Genomic DNA, 14,757 nt, shown 5'->3' on the forward strand with positions numbered 1-14,757 from the left:
ACCAAAGGGCAACCTCCGGTCTCGAAAAATGAAGCCTATGCGGAAGTACAAAAAACTGCAGTTCCTCGAGGTTCCGCTTGAGGCTGGCTGCAGAAGCGCCGGAAGTGCCATAAGCCCACAGCCAAAAAAGCCCGTTTTTACCACAGGAATCAACATGTTTACAGCCTGGTTCAAAAAACGAGATATATCTGAGAAGTTGACGGCCCCTTCTCCTCACACTGTGGGGGGGGGGTGAATTTTTTTATAACTCATCGGATTTTATTCTATTAAGGAAAACGACTATGCCCATATTTGGTTGTGTCAGATTTGATTGACAGCTCTGCGCGGTCAGCAGGTCAGGAGGCTAACAGCTTGATCCGTCTGATTTCTCCTCTTTCTTACATCGTTTGGAGAGTTTGTTTAACACATATCTGACAACATACACGGCTTGCTGTGCGGTTAACAGACCATCCAACAAGTTGATGCTTCAGTTTTCTTCGGTAAGTGATATAGTAGTGTTATATTTACTGCTTACTCATGTGTTTATATTTACGGACCTAGCTTGTTTAGCGTTAGCTTGTAAACCAGTCGGCTAACTGTGTAGCTCATTATTTACATTATTTACATTATTTACGGTCAATGGTTTAGAAATGTTTGTTGTTAAGATGTTGTTGTTGAAAATAGTGAGTTTGTGTGATGTTAGAAGCTAAAGGTTCACCTCGGTGGTTAACCACAGACTGTAAATATGGTTATCTGATGTTATGATGAATGTTATACTCCACGTAAATGTGGACATTAAAAAACAAACTTTGTGTAGTAATTATCCGTCAGTAACATAAACTGAACTGAACCTAATGTGCTGTGTAGGTTATAGAGGATGACATTAAAGTTACATGGTTGATGTCGTGTCTTAAGATTTGAGCAAACTGTTAACAAATTAAAAACTTCACTTTGTAAGAGCATCTGTAACCATTAAGAACTATATTAATAACCATATTAATTTTCACTGAACTCATACACAGAATATAGCTGTAGAAATATAAAATATAAATAACATATGGAATGAAAATAAGATTTAAAGCACATAGATATAAAGTATAAGAAATAGTTTGAAGAATACAGCCATGTACTGAGCTCATGTTAATAATAAATGAGTTACTGTATGTTCTGTACTGAAGCACAGAGAGTTGGGACCTGTTAATGATTTAAATAATTCAGATTATATTTGTTTCATGTTAAGATGAAGTACTATTCACAATAAACTGCTTAATTTTTCCTCACAAAATCTGAGACCATTTGATGTGGAATATCATTGTGTGAGTAAGAGAGCTGAAAACAGAATGATTACAATAATGTTTATCTTCTTAACTTTGAATAGATGTTGATTACCTGAATACTGGACCTTTGTTGTCTGGGTAGTACACTGTTGAATTTATAAATGTGCTCTTACACACAGATGAATACAGAAAAATAGATGAGAACAAACCAAATGATTTAATGAATAACTGATATTTTCTCTCTTTCTTTGCCATCCTGAAGACCTCTCACTAAAAGTCCATGTTCTCCTGGATCCATGTCACATGCTCGAGCTTCTTCAGAATGACTTTTCAACAGTTGAAGTTCTGCTGAGAGAAGATGGCCAGCAGATAAGACAGCAGTACATGAAGGAGCTCCACAGGCTTCAGGAGGAGGAGGAGGGTTTGCACCTTGGAAGACTGTATTCATGCTTCAGCTGTTCAAATAAAACTAGATCTCCTCCAAACAACTTGCAATCAAACCATTTTCTTCCTATTTTAAAACCCTTTGTCCAGTTTAGATGGGAGAAGTTGATATTATGTGATATTGATCAGGGAAGACTACATTTCTAAATCATTTTTAACTGTGTTTTTATTCACAAGTTATTGATCTTATTTACTCTCCATGTATCTTGATTTAAGAATGGGGCTGTGTTTAAGGGCAAATTTTTGCAATGACTCTGTTCCATCCCACTTTCAGAAATGAACTACATTAGTATTTATCAAAAGAATAAGAAGTTGTGTAAAAGTAGACTTCCTTCCCTAAGCTATTGAGTTGAGCATTAATCTGAAATGTATACTCATAAGTAGACATAAAGGAGTGCATTTATATAGAAATATTTATTTAATCTGAAAAACAACATTAAAAAAAGTCTGTTTTTACAGCAGAGATGAACATGTTTACAGCTTGGTACAAAACAAACAAATAGGTGTGATTAGCTCATGTCTCGATGGACACACACTGTACAGGGGGTGAATGTTTTGATGACTCATCAGTTTTGATTTAATGAAGGATACGAGTTATTCACAATAAGGCGTGTAGCTGACCAGCTTGACAGGTGGGCGCGGTGTAACGGTTTGTCAGGAGGTTTAAAACCCGCCTCAGCTCTCAGCCTGTGGGTGACATCACTCAGGCCATCCGGGGGAGACCTCCCTCACAGCGAGCTGTTGAAGAGAAGCAACTGAAGTCCACCCCAGAAGAACCAACAAATGCAGATGTTGTTGAGGCTCAGGTTTCTTCCTCTGTCTCTGCAGCTCTCTGGGCACCTCGATGGACCAGTCACCAATAATCCACACTGTGTCTATAGGAGAAATACAAAGGTGTTCAATTAATGCCTCAGACAACATGTACAGTTAACTACATGTGACAGCTCAGGGTGTTTTTTTGTTATGAGCCACATCTGCAGGAATAATATTGAACAAGGTAGCTGCAACTCATCATAATAGATGCCAGTCTTAAACATTATTGTTTCTAATATTTAAAGTTTTTTGTGTGAAGCTGACACTGTCCACAGACTCCATGACTTCACAGGTTCTATAGAAAACAAATGTCTTATAATAAATACTAAATAATTATTTTTAAATTGTCATGTTCACCTCATCGCTGTTGACATCAGTAAATATAAGACTCAGACATTCCTCTTTTTGTCAGAACAGTAACATGAACTGTATGCTTTGTAATATTGATTTCTTCTGGATGTCTCATATTTATTTACAGTTTATGGATAAAACTTTGTTAATGTATTTCTCTGCTAACACTGACAAAGTCTAACTTCTCTAACAAATAACTAATAAACATAGTTGTATATTTAACAAAGTGTAGTTTTAAGACTTTAATTAAATATTTGTGTTGAATATAATTAGTTTTAACTGTGTTGTAGAAAAGTTAAATGTTAACTTACTGTTTGTAGAGTTTTCTCAGGACGAGCAGGAATAGTTGATGATAGCAGCCTAGCTGTTAGCTATGCTGTGAAGTGGACTGCTGACGTCGAGCTGAATGGGCGGAGTTAAGTCCCGCCGGTCCCGCCTTACTGCTGTGGTTAGGTTGATCCGAAGTTAGGTTGAGACTGCAAATCCAATATGGATGCGGCCGTCGATTGGACTCATTTTCTGCCTATGTCACAGACGGGTCAGGGTTCGTCCAGTAATATTTACAGTCTATGGTGAAAACACATAAGTAAGCCACAGTTTTCTTGCTTATAATTACATGACAGTGAGCTGTTAATATTTACAAAGCAGAAGCATGTATGCATATTTTTGACATGTCTACACAGACAAGTATAGTCATTACAGCATGTGACTATCATACTGTAATTGAGTTCAATTTTTGGGGGGACAAAGATTAAAAACATTCGAAGCAGTCTTCTAAAAATAAAAGATCATCATTTACAGATACAGACTAAATAAGCCAACCAATTTACAGAAAAAAACAATTAAAAAGCTGTTGATAAGTATTTATTTATTGCAATAATGCTCTGAACATTTACACAAAAAATGCTAAATGTGTTCGTACAAAAAATAGACCATGCTGATATTATTGAACTTAGCAGCCTGTGATAAAACAGCACGATTGGTGCAAAATGGATATTTGTTTGACAAAGTCCATAAAGTCATAGTGCATTAAAAAAAAAGGTGCGTTTGAAGTGATTGGTTCGAGGGTCGTAGAAAAAGGCACTTTTGTTTTGATGCGGGGAGCAAATTGCTGGTTTTACCACAGCATGCGGTCCTCCTATATTACAGCAGCTGTACTTGTAGCCAGAAACTGCAGATGAATGTTCGTACAAAAGGAGGCCATGTGCTTTCACAGCAGCTCTTGTTGTCTGGCTGTGCTGGATCTGCAAATGGGGACCAAAAATATCAAATTGTAAGTAAATTATTATAAATTTAATTCAAATATTCACATCTAATACTCTTCAGTTAGTCACATTTTTATGAATTACATACCAAGACCTTGTCTGAGTTGTTTCTCAGCAAGTTCTGCAGTGGGTGGGGGGGAATGGGTGCCAATGGTCCAAGCTTCCGAGGGTCGTCTGGACGCTGTTCATGTACATGTTTATGTTTCTGATTCTCAGGCAAGTTAACTAGAATCCTAAATATTCATTTATTGAATCATTAAACAATAAATATCTTCTTTCTGTTCTCTTATCAGAGTGTAAAGGAGAAGACAGAGTGATCCAGCGAACAGAAGATGTCTTTGCTTCTGAAGGAGACACAGTCACACTTGATTGTATATTTGAGACCACTAGAACAAGCCCCCACTCTGGTATCGACAGAAATGTAATGATTTTCCGAGATACATGTTGAAATCTTACTCAGACAACGCAGAAAAGGCTTCTGAGTTCCAGACAGACAGATTTAATGCTGCAATCAACGGGACATCAATTCCTCTGAAGATCCAGAAGCTTCAGCTGACTGACTCTGCTGTGTACTACTGTCCTCTGAAGCCCACAGTGACAGGAAACACCACAACTCTGTACAAAAACCTCTGGAGAGAAGATAACACAATACTCCACAACATCCACTAGAGGGAGTCACACACTGATGAACTTTAGTTGTATGTGTTGATACAGGTTAGATTATTTTCCCTCATGATACAGTTGTGATAAAACTCTTTAGAAATGAAAATGATTTGATATGAGTCTCCTCCTACTGACTGCAGAGGAGCCTTATGATAGAGAACTGGGTCTTTGTAATATAACAATGAGTAAGGTCTTTAACCTGCTCTTTTGTAAAGTGTCTTCAGATAACATTTGTTATGAATTGGTGCTATACAAATAAAGATTGATTGATTGAGTTCAAGTTCTAAATAAGGTGTTCATCTGGCCCCGCCCACTGAGGCAAACCAATGAGATTGTCTGTATCTCCAGAGCAGAAAAGTTTGAGGAAGTCAAATTAAAATCATGTCAAAGTAGAAGAGAACATCTGTGCAGCACAGAGGCTGTTTAGTTTAGAAGAACATTACTCATCTGCTGTCTGTTTGTCTTCAACAACTCCAAAGACATGCTGCTTTACCTCTTTTTACTTTGCTCTCACTTTATAGGTGAGTGTTACAACACACATCAAACTCTAATTTCACCTGCTGTTTAGACCAGATATCTGAACAACTATTTCAAAGTAGATGTTTATCTGTGGGAGCTACAAATTCCACTGATAGAAAAAGACTTTTGTTTTCTTCATGAATCTCAAAATGATCAAAGATGACTGATGAAGTAGAGGACTGATTTTCAGTCTCTTGATGTCTGAATCTCTTGCAGACTAACAGACATGTATAATACTTATTTTGCAGCCCTGGGCTCCATGAACAGCATAAACCTAGAAACAACTGAAGAAAAGGTTGAAGAGGGAGGAAACATCAACCTGACCTGTACATATGATGGTGTTATTGACAACATCCAGTGGTACAGACAAAACCAGAGATCCAGACCAGAGTTCCTGCTCTACATCACAGAGGGAGGATCGATTCATCCAACAGATTCTGATTTCTCAGTTTACATTAACAAAACGGAAAAAAGAGTAAATCTGGAGATCTCCTCTGCTGCACTGACTGACTCTGCTGTGTACTACTGTGCTCTGCAGCCACAGTGACAGGAAACACCACAACTCTGTACAAAAACCTCTGGAGAGAAGACAACACAATACTCCACAACATCCACTAGAGGGAGTCCCACACTGCGAAACTTCAACTGTAGGTATGGAGATGTAGGCTTGACTGTTTTGTAGTGATGATAAAGAAGATCTCTGACAGGTGTTCTTCACATATCCAGAACTGTTTGAATGCAACATGAATTTGGTTTGCAAACTATAGATATAAATGAAGCTCTTAATATACAAAAAGTTAATATGATGTGATGGTTTGTCATCATATTTAATCTGGATCAAATCATTAGAATAAAGTACCATCATAAACAGTTGGCACGCCAAAATTAGAAGTGAGTTTCTGTCTTTGATGAACACGTTCTTCTTTGGCTGTTATTCCTCGTGGTGTACAACAGGGTATAGTTCTAGGCCTGGTCATTTTTATTTGTAAGTTGAATTTGATTTAAAATAAATTAGTTTAGTTTCTTTTTTGTTGTTATTGATGAACAGATCTTATCTTAATCCAGTCATAGATGGCCCTATGTTACTACATTTGAGATACAAGTGTTAAGAGGAGGAGCTACACAAATGAATATGAACAGTGTCACTTTGGAACAGAGGAGCTGCTGTGTTCTCTCTACTGTTCATTTATCACAGGAACAACAATGCAGCTTCCTTTGATTTGGATGATGATAGTATTCTTTCATACTGGTAAGTACTAAGAAGATGTAATAAGATCTAAGACATGAAACATGTCTGTCCAGATAGACAACTACAGTCACAGTGAAATATATGTCTTTCTCTTTAGGATCCTCTGAGGAATTAGTGACACCATTCAGAGAGATAATGATGGCTGTTGATGGAGAAAATGTGACTCTCTCCTGCAACTATTCAGGCTCTGTCAACAACCTCTACTGGTATCAGCAGAAATCAGGTTCATCTCCACAACTTCTCATTGGAGAATATTCAGAAAAAACAGAGAAGTTGTCGACAAGACACGACAAACAATCTAATGAGTTTCATCTGGAGATCTCCTCTGCTGCACTGACTGACTCTGCTGTGTACTACTGTGCTCTGCAGCCCACAGTGACAGGAAACACCACAACTCTGTACAAAAACCTCTGGAGAGAAGACAACACAACATCCACTAGAGGGAGTCACACACTGATAAACTTCTATGGTATGTCATGATGGCTAGATGTTTCTCAATTCAGAAATGAAACTAGTTCAACAGATGAGTCTCCTCCCAATGACTGCAGAGGTGTTTGATGACAGAGAACTGTTTGATTCCAGCTGTGAACATCAGACCAAACTCTACTCACAAAACTGAATCATACTGAACATTCAGTTACAGCATCTCACCTCTACAAACATGGAACAACTTACTGTTATTTTGTTCTTCTCAGTTCTCATAGGTATGTATGTCAAGGAAAATGTGGGTGTTTAGGGAAATAATATGTATTTACATTTTAAAAGAATTTGAATTAAAACAGTAGTTTTTTTATTTGCGAAATTTCTCTTTCTTTTTAGAATCCAGCTATGAAGAGCTCACTCCAGTTAAAAATGAAGAGTCCAGTTTAGAAGGCAGCACTGTTACTCTGTCATACAGTTACCCTGAACTGTTAACTCGTGATTATTTCTTCTGGTATCGACAACATCCAGGAAAACAACCACAGCTCCTTGTTGGTCACGGCGCTTCAGGAACGATAGGAAATGCACTTAGATCAGGATTAAAGATTTCAGTGGAGAAAAAAGAAATCAACATGAACATCTCTTCTGTTGCACAATACTCCACAACATCCACTAGAGGGAGTCACTGACTGTGAAACATCAATTGTAGGTATGGAGATGTAGGCTTGACTGTTTTGTAGTGATGATAAAGAAGATCTCTGACAGGTGCTCTCCACATATCCAGAACTGTTGGAATGTAACATAAATTTGGTTTGCAAACTATAGATATAAATGAAGCTCTTAATCTACAAAAAGTTAATATGATGTGATGGTTTGTCATCATATTTAATCTGGATCAAATCATTAGAATAAAGTACCATCATAAACAGTTGGAACGACAAAATTAGAAGTGAGTTTCTTTTGTTCTGTCTTTGATAAACACGTTCTTCTTTCGCTGTGATTTCTCGTGGTGTACCACAGGGTTGAGTTATAGGCCCGGCCTTTTTATTTCCAAGTTTATTTTGATTTAAAATAAATTAGTCTAGTTTCTTTTGTGTTGTTATTGATGAACAGATCTTATCTTAATCCAGTCATAGATGCCCCTATGTTACTACATTTGAGATGTAAGTGTGAAGAGGAGGAGCTACACAAATGAATATGAACAGTGTCACTTTGGAACAGAAGAGCTGCTGTGTTCTCTCTACTGTTCATTTATCACAGGAACAACAATGCAGCTTCCTTTGGTTTGGATGATGATAGTATTCTTTCATACTGGTAAGTCCTAAGAAGATGTAATAAGATCTAAGACATGAAACATGTCTGTCCAGATAGACAACTACAGTCACAGTGAAATATATGTCTTTCTCTTTAGGATCCTCTGAGGAGTTAGTGACAGCATTCAGAGAGATAATGATGGCTGTTGATGGAGAAAATGTGACTCTCTCCTGCAACTATTCAGGCTCTGCCAAGTACCTCTACTGGTATCAGCAGAAATCAGGTTCATCTCCACAACATCTTATAGGAGGATATTCAGAGAAAACAGAGAAGTTGTCCACAAGACATGACAAACAATCTAATGAGTTTCATCTGGAGATCTCCTCTGCTGCACTGACTGACTCTGCTGTGTACTACTGTGCTCTGAGGCCCACAGTGACAGGAAACACCACAACTCTGTACAAAAACCTCTGGAGAGAAGACAACACAATACTCCACAACATCCACTAGAGGGAGTCACACACTGATAAACTTCAACCATAGTATGGAGATGTAGGCTGGACTGTTCTCTGTGCTCTAAAGATAAACTGAAGGTCTGAATATAATATTAATTATCTACAAAGTACATCTTGTTTGTCATCATATTTACTAATGTGTTTAATTTCACCACTGTTGAATTGTATAATTTAAATAAAGTAACTCAGTAAACTTCCTGCATTCTTTTGTCTTGCGCTTTATTAAAGAAGTTTGTCTTTTGTTCTTTGGAAGCTGTGATTTCTCGAGGTGTTCCACAGGGTTCATTCCTGGGTCCTCTCAGTTTTTAATTATATGCTGGCAGCGATATTGTTAATATTATTTGATCAGGTTTCCTTTGTTTTGGTTTAGATTAATGGATCTTGTAAAATTATTCAAGACATTCATTGGCCCTTTTTCAAACCGGCCACTACATCCTACCCCTACGCACTACCCCTCCGTTTGCGCGTCCCCGCGGAGGGTCTGCCATATTAAGTCCATCCCAAACCAATTAGTGGGGAGTGGTAGTGGGTTATAAAACCCTCCACCAGCGAGTGTGCGCCGATGCCGACTTTCGGATCACGTGCAATGCCTATTGTGTCCGGTCGTTATGGATGAAGCAACCTGTGAGTTTTGTGCAAGTGCCTATAAACACTGCTCTAACTAATATAGACATTTAATATCCTCATACAGGCGTTAACAACTTCAGATGTGTATTGTATTGAGGATCAAATATATGTGTATTTATTGTGTTTCATATTTACAGGGACTGTTGCAAAAACAAAAGAATATTAAATCATGTTGCAGACAACTTTGTTGTGAACATTTATTTTTTATTTTTCTACTTTTGTTGTCTTTGTGAAATCTCAGTTCAACAATGAAAAATGCACTTTTTAATGCTCTGATGTTCAACAATATTATCCTTGTCTTTGCATTAATTTAGGACACCCTGTTCTATGAAATTACAATAAATTAACTGAAATTATAAATTACAATAAACAATGTAGGCTCAATCTAATAGTTTTGTTATCAGTCTACACTAATATAACTGAAAAAGAGGAATAATCTAGGCTACATAAATATTTTTACAGAATGCATTAGCTACAAAAAAAGCCGTTTCCGCAAGATACCGCTGAGTAACCATGGTAACATACAGTTCCTGTTTCCACATGAGAGAGGGAAGTTTTTCCTAAAGCCTGCCGCTGTATTTCTACCCTACACCTTGATGAAGGAGAAGGAGGGTTTGGTTTGAAAAATGGCCATAGAGTCTGGAAAAAACCTTTGTGGATGTAACTTTTAAACACAATTGTAATATTTTTTATCTCCACTAGAGGCAACATAATCAAGGGGGAAGATCACCACAGCACTCAGTTCAAGCATTCATATGTAACAGCTGCTGTAAAGTGAACTATTCTCACACTTCTGGCTGAACATCAGATCAGGTCTCCTGTTGGTTTAAAACTTGTTGTAGAGATGGAACTTTGGCTGTGGATTATTCTGGCTGCTCTTCTATTTGGTGAGAAACTATAGCATAACATATTTCCTTTACTCCTCACTTGTTTGAGTGTCTGTCTCTACGTAACGTAAGACAGAGTGATCCAGCCAACAGAAGATGTCATTGCTTATGAAGGAGACACAGTCACACTTGGTTATACATTTGAGACCATTTCTCAAAATCCCTCAATGTTCTGGTACAGACAGGAAACAGTTGACTTTCCAAAGTACATGTTCAGATGCTACTCAAACAAAGCAGAAAATGCTCTTGGGATCTCAGAAGACAGATTTAAACCTGCAATTAACGGGACATCAGTTCCTCTGAAGATCCAGAAGCTTCAGCTGACTGACTCTGCTGTGTACTACTGTGCTCTGCAGCCCACAGTGACAGGAAACACCACAACTCTGTACAAAAACCTCTGGAGAGAAGACAACACAATACTCCACAACATCCACTAGAGGGAGTCACATGCTGTTAAACTACGATGGTATGTAATGATACAGACCAGATCATCTGAACACTTTTTAAAACTGAAGATATGATGTAGGAGGGATGCATGCTTTAATGTGGGGCTGTACCAGTCTCTCAAAGCATTTCATAATCACCGGGGTGAGAGCAACCGGACGGTAATTGTTCTTGCTGGTGATGGCTGAGGTTTTGGGTACGGGGATTATGGTTACGGTTTTCAGACAGATGGGGACAGTGGCTTACTGTAGTGACAGGTTGGAGATGTGTGTGAAAACTACAACATCCACTAGAGGGAGTCACACACTGATAAACTTCTATGGTATGTCATGATGAAGGTTTGATGTTTCTCAATTCAGAAATGAAACTAGTTCAACAGATGAGTCTCCTCCCAATGACTGCAGAGGTGTTTGATGACATAGAACTGTTTGATTCCAGCTGTGAACATCAGACCAAACTCTACTCACAAAACTGAATCATATTGAACATTCAGTTACAGCATCTCACCTCTACAAACATGGAACAACTCACTGTTATTTTGTTCTTCTCAGCTCTCATAGGTATGAATGTAAAGGAAAATGTGGGTGTTTAGGGAAATAATATGTATCTACATTTTAAAAGAAGTTGAATTAAAACAATAGTTTTTTGGGGTGTGATGGATTATGTTGCATTAAGAGTTGATTTCAATAACATACGATTCTGTATAATTTCTCTTTCTTTTTAGATTTCAGCTATGAAGAGCTCACTCCAGTTAAAAATGAAGAGTACAGTTTAGAAGGCAGCACCGTCACTCTGTCATAGAGTTACCCTGAACTGTTAACTAATGATTATTTCTTCTGGTATCGACAACATCCAGGAAAACAACCACAGCTCCTTGTTGGTCACAGCGCTTCAGGAACGATAGGAAATGCACTTAGATCAGGATTAAAGATTTCAGTGGAGAAAAAAGAAATCAACATGAACATCTCCTCTGTTGCACTGACTGACTCTGCTGTGTACTACTGTGCTGTGAGGCCCACAGTGACAAGAAACAACACAACTCTGTACAAAAACCTCTGGAGAGAAGACAACACAATACTCAACAACATCCACTAGAGGGAGTCACGGACTGCGAAACATCAACTGTAGGTATGGAGATGTAGGCTTGACTGTTTTGTAGTGATGATAAAGAGCCTCTCTGATAGGTGCTCTCCACATATACAGAACTGTTTGAATGTAACATGAATTTAGTTTGCAAACTATAGATATAAATGAAGCTCTTAATATACAAAAAGTTAATATGATGTGATGGTTTGTCATCATATTTAATCTGGATCAAATCATTAGAATAAAGTACCATCATAAACAGTTGGCATCACAAAATTAGAAGTGAGTTTCTTTTGTTCTGTCTTTGATAAACACGTTCGTCTTTGGCTGTGATTTCTCGTGGTGTACAACAGGGTTTAGTTCTAGGCCCGGCCTTTTTATTTGCAAGTTGAATTCGATATAAAATAAATTATTCTAGTTTCTTTTGTGTTGTTATTGATGATCAGATCTTATCTTAATCCAGTCATAGATGCCCCTATGTTACTACATTTGAGATGTTAGTGTTAAGAGGAGGAGCTACACAAATGATTATGAACAGTGTCACTTTGGAACAGAAGAGCTGCTGTGTTCTCTCTACTGTTCATTTATCACAGGAACAACAATGCAGCTTCCTTTGGTTTGGATGATGATAGTATTCTTTCATACTGGTAAGTACTAAGAAGATGTAATAAGATCTAAGACATGAAACATGTGTGTCCAGATAGACAACGACAGTCACAGTGAAATATATGTCTTTCTCTTTAGGATCCTCTGAGGAATTAGTGACACCATTCAGAGAAGTAATGAAGTAATGAAAATGTGACTCTCTCCTGCAACTATTCAGGCTCTGCCAACTACCTCTACTGGTATCAGCAGAAATCAGGTTCATCTCCACAACATCTCATTGGAGAATATTCAGAAAAAACAGAGAAGTTGTCTACTAGACATGACAAACAATCTAAGGAGTTTCATCTGGAGATCTCCTCTGCTGCACTGACTGACTCTGCTGTGTACTACTGTGCTCTGAGGCCCACAGTGACAGGAAACACCACAACTCTGTACAAAAACCTCTGGAGAGAAGACAACACAATACTCCACAACATCCACAAGAGGGTATGTATGTAAAGGAAAATGTGGGTGTTTAGGGAAACACATGTTTAAAGAAGTTGAATTAAAACAATAGATTTTTGTGGTGTGATGGATTGTGTTGCATTAAGAGTTGAATTTCAATAACATACAATTCTGTATAATTTCTCTTTCTTTTTAGATTTCAGTTATGAGGAGCTCACTCCAGTTAGAAGGCAGCACTGTTACTCTGTCATACAGTTACTCTGAACTGTCAACTGGTGATTATTTCTTCTGGTATCGACAAAAACGTCTGGAGAGAAGACAAGACAATACTCCACAACATCCACTAGAGGGAGTCACACACTGACAAACTTCTATGATATGTCATGATGAAAGTTTGATGTTTCTCAATTCAGAAATGTTCTTCTCTCTTCTCTTCTCTCTTTTCTTTTGTTCTTCGGAGGCTGACATTTCTTGAGGTGTTCCACAGGGTTCATTCCTGGGTCCTCTCAGTTTTTAATTACAGGCTGACCATGATATTGTTAAAATAATTTGATCAGGTTTCCTTTGTGTTGGTTAAAGAGCCCATATTATGCCCTTTTTGGGGTTCATATATTTAATCTATGTACCTACTAAAGTATGTTCACAATAGCTAAAGTTCTGTACTGCCGCTCCATGCACCGGCTCCCTTCTGACTCTCTAAGGCTCTGAAGTGCCCACGTTCAGAGTCCCCACGTGTGTTAAGTCTGATCTGATTGGTCGGCCTGTTGGCTGAGCCGTAATTGGTCAGTCGCTCAGCACGGTTCTCGGAAATCAATTTCAATCAATCTATCAATTTTTATTTGTATAGCGTCAACTCATAACAAGTGTTATCTCGAGACACTTTACAAAAAGCAGGTAAAATACCTTACTCTTTGTCTTTTAACATTACAAAAGAGCAGGTAAAAAGACCTTACTCATTGTTATGTTACAAAAAGCAGGTAAAAGACCTTACTTATGCTATATTACAAAGACCCGGCCTATCCATCATGAGCACTTTAGCAAAGCAGCAAAAGTTACAGTGGTAAGAAAAAACTGCCTTATTAAAAGGCAGAAATCTTCGGCCGGATCCCCGGCTCATGACGAAACAGCCTTCACAGGCCTAGACTGCACCGGGCTTGGAAGGGGATAGGGGGAGAGATGGGATAAGATGCAGGAAGAGGGATAGGGAGCAAGGGGGTGGGGGGAGGCAAGCCGCCCATCAACAATCCGGTGGGGAGGGGGGAGGGGGGGTTGTTCTGGCAGGCCGTCAACCAACGATCTCGAGGTGCCAGTTCCCCCGGTAGTCTAAGCCTATAGCAGCATAACTAAGAGCTGGTCTACACCAGCACCAGCCCTAACTATAACATTTATCAAAAAGGAAAGTTTTAAGTCTATTCTTAAAATACAGACTGTGTCTGCCTCCCGGACCCTGGCTGGAAGACGATTCCAGAGGAGAGGAGCCCGATAACTGAAGGCTTTACCTCCCATAGTACACTTAGAGACTGTAGGTACCACTAGCAGGCCTGCATTCTGGGACCGTAATGTTCTTGAGGGGCAGTACGGCACTAGTAGCTCCTTAAGATAAGATGGTGCCTGGCCATTTAGAGCTTTGTAAGTGAGAAGAAGGATCTTGAATTCTATTCTAGACTGTATAGGGAGCCAGTGCAGAGAAGCCAACACAGGAGTAATGTGGTCCCTTTTCCTAGTTCTAGTCAGTACACGAGCTGCAGCGTTCTGGACCAGTTGAAGAGTCTTTAGAGATTTGCCAGAGCACCCTGATAAAAGAGAGTTACAATAAACCAATCTGGAGGTAACAAATGCATGAACTAGTTTTTCTGCATCATTTTGCGACAGGATATTCCTGATCTTGGCTATATTACGAAGGTGAAAATAGGC

The 14,757-nt window shown here is 38.6% G+C and overlaps 2 long non-coding RNA genes across 2 annotated transcripts; one reads left to right on the top strand and one right to left on the bottom strand.

Moving 5' to 3' along the window:
* Positions 1-339: 339 nt before the first annotated feature.
* Positions 340-2,169, top strand: LOC136178960 (uncharacterized). The gene is made up of 2 exons (XR_010666274.1): positions 340-479; positions 1,519-2,169. It is a non-coding gene; the product is annotated as an uncharacterized lncRNA (long non-coding RNA).
* A 124-nt stretch (positions 2,170-2,293) lies between these two features.
* LOC114920043 (uncharacterized) lies at positions 2,294-4,446 on the bottom strand. Its single transcript, XR_003808370.2, has 3 exons — positions 4,218-4,446; positions 3,176-4,108; positions 2,294-2,575 (listed from the first exon to the last, which is right to left on the bottom strand). It is a non-coding gene; the product is annotated as an uncharacterized lncRNA (long non-coding RNA).
* Positions 4,447-14,757: the final 10,311 nt, after the last annotated feature.

This window comes from Labrus bergylta, chromosome 4 (genome assembly GCF_963930695.1).
Source record: "Labrus bergylta chromosome 4, fLabBer1.1, whole genome shotgun sequence".
Lineage (NCBI taxonomy): Eukaryota > Metazoa > Chordata > Actinopteri > Labriformes > Labridae > Labrus > Labrus bergylta.